Here is a 2696-nt window from a genome sequence, read left to right as displayed (position 1 = left end):
GCTTTTTATCCCACTTTAATCAATCAAATATTATCAAAAATATGCGCCCCTCTTTTCGGTAAAGTAATTTCGGTTCCATGACGTAATTTAACTCATGACGAATTTTTGAAATATTTTGGGTTGATTGATTAAAGATAATTATACCTTAAGAATAAACGTTAAATTTCGCAGTGATGTAATAAATTTTTGTATGATATCAATAATTTCGGTCGCCAAACCTAATTTTATTTAATATCAATTTAATACTTTATAGCGAACAAATTAGCGTTTATTATCAAAAGGTTAAAAATAAAAATAAAAATAAAAACTGTACAGACTTACCTGTGAGATAGTATTCTTAGTTATATGATCTATCCCATTCATAATATAGTCGGTTTAATTGGTTTTCCATGGCTACATAGGCGTAACCTCGAGCATTCAGTGTTTTTTCTTCTAAACATATGAACGGTCCGTCTCTGCATAAAGTAACAAATTCGGTATTTGAATAGGTTTGATTATTTGAACATTTACCTCCATGTGACCATTTTCCGCATTTGTGACATCTTTCAAGGTGTCGTGCTCTTCTTTTCGCTGCGGATTTTGATTTTCCTTTACCAAATTGTAACTTATTATCTTCGCATCTGGATTCTTTTCTTACTCCGTCCAATCTTTCTCTGATTACTGATACTATTTCACTCGGTAGTGTGTCATTATTACATTTAGTGATCAAAGCGTGTAGCATTAGACCATGGTTTAGTTCACAGGCAGTCTTCATTTCGTAAAAACCTAAAAAAATAAAAATTCAGAATGGGGGGAGAAGACTAGTTCTTTAGGGTCTGCTAGGGAAAGACCATTCAGGTTCCATTTTCGAGAACTACACGAAAACAGACAATCTAATTCTAACAGAAATATATATTATCCTTTAAAGACTTGATTCTCCCCACACTTAGTTAGCTGTGGTATCGAAATTGTGATTAACTTCATTGTCGAATTCCATCGGACTATCTATGTAGTGTTTAACTCTGTGACCATTAACTTTAAATTCAATCCCATTTGAATTTATTAATTCTATCGTTCCGTATGGGAAAACTCTTTTGACTATGAATGGTCCAGACCATCTTGATTTCAATTTTCCAGGAAATAGCTTGAATCGTGAATTGAAAAGAAGAACTCTGTCTCCTTCTTTAAATTCTTTTAAACTTCTGATTCTTTTATCATGCCATTTCTTCGTTCTTTCTTTATAGATTAACGAATTTTCGTATGCTTCATGTCTTAATTCTTCTAATTCGTTTAGTTGACTTAATCGTAGAGGTCCAGCTTCATGTATATCAAGATTACATGTCTACAAAGCCCAAAATGCTTTGTGTTCAATTTCTACTGGAAGATGACATGCTTTTCCATAAACAAGTCTAAAAGGTGTGGTTCCAATTGGAGTTTTGTAGGCTGTTCTAAAAGCCCAGAGTGCATCCTCCAATTTAATGGACCATTCCTTCGGATTTGATCCTACGGTTTTCTCTAGAATACGTTTTAAAGCTCGGTTGGTATTTTCAACTTGTCCACTTGTTTGTGGATGATATGCGGTGGAGATTTTATGAGTTACTCCATATCTTTTAAGAACTTTCTCAAGTTGATTATTACAAAAATGAGTACCCCGATCACTTATTAAAGCTTTCGGTGTTCCAAACCTTGCAAAAAGACGTTTTAAAAAGTTGACTACAACTCGTGCATCATTAGTTGGGAGAGCTTGTGCTTCCGCTCATTTAGATGCATAATCAATGGCAACGAGAATATAGAGATTATTATGAGATTTTGGAAATGGACCCATAAAGTCAATACCCCAAATGTCAAATACTTCACATACTTGGATAACATTTTGTGGCATTTCATCACGTTGACTTATTTTTCCGGTCCTTTGACAAGCATCACAGGATTTGCAAAGAAGGTGTGCGTCTTTGTAAATTGTAGGCCAATAGAATCCAGCTTCGTAAACTTTTCTTGCTGTTAGTTGAGGCCCATAATGCCCTCCTGTTGGTCCTGTGTGACAATGGTTTAAAATTTTACTAGCTTCATCTCCAAATACACATCAGCGTATTATTCCATCGGGACAACTTTTAAACAGATGTGGATCTTCCCAAAAATAGTGTTTTATATCACTGAAAAATTTCTTTCGTTTTTGGTACGATAATCCTTTTTCAAGGAATCCACATACTAAGTAGTTTGCATAGTCTGCAAACCATGGTATTTCATTATAATCTATCTTCAATAGATATTCATCAGGAAAGTTGTCTTGTATGGCCGATTCATTTAGAACTTCTAACTCAGGATTTTCAAGACGAGAAAGATGATTAGCGGCGAGATTTTCTGCTCCTCTTTTATCTCGGATTTCAATATCGAATTCTTGTAAGAGTAAGATGAAATGTCCCGTTCTTATTGATTAAAAACGTTCCATATTAATTGATTTCGTTGCGAGGTTTTGACCTCTATATGAGACATTTTTCAAAGACTGCATTCATTTTTAAAACAAACCATAACCTTTATTTCATAAATAAAGGTTTAAAAAGCTTTACGTAGATTATCAAATAATGATAATCTAAAATATCCTGTTTACACACGACCATTACATAATGGTTTACAATACAAATATGTTACATCGAAATCAGTTTCTTGAATGCAGTTTTTACACAATATCATACAAACATGGACTCCAAATCTTGTCC

The sequence above is a fragment of the Rutidosis leptorrhynchoides genome, chromosome 10 (genome assembly GCF_046630445.1).
Source record: "Rutidosis leptorrhynchoides isolate AG116_Rl617_1_P2 chromosome 10, CSIRO_AGI_Rlap_v1, whole genome shotgun sequence".
In the NCBI taxonomy this organism is placed as follows: Eukaryota; Viridiplantae; Streptophyta; class Magnoliopsida; order Asterales; family Asteraceae; genus Rutidosis; species Rutidosis leptorrhynchoides.
This window is presented reverse-complemented; position numbering follows the sequence as displayed.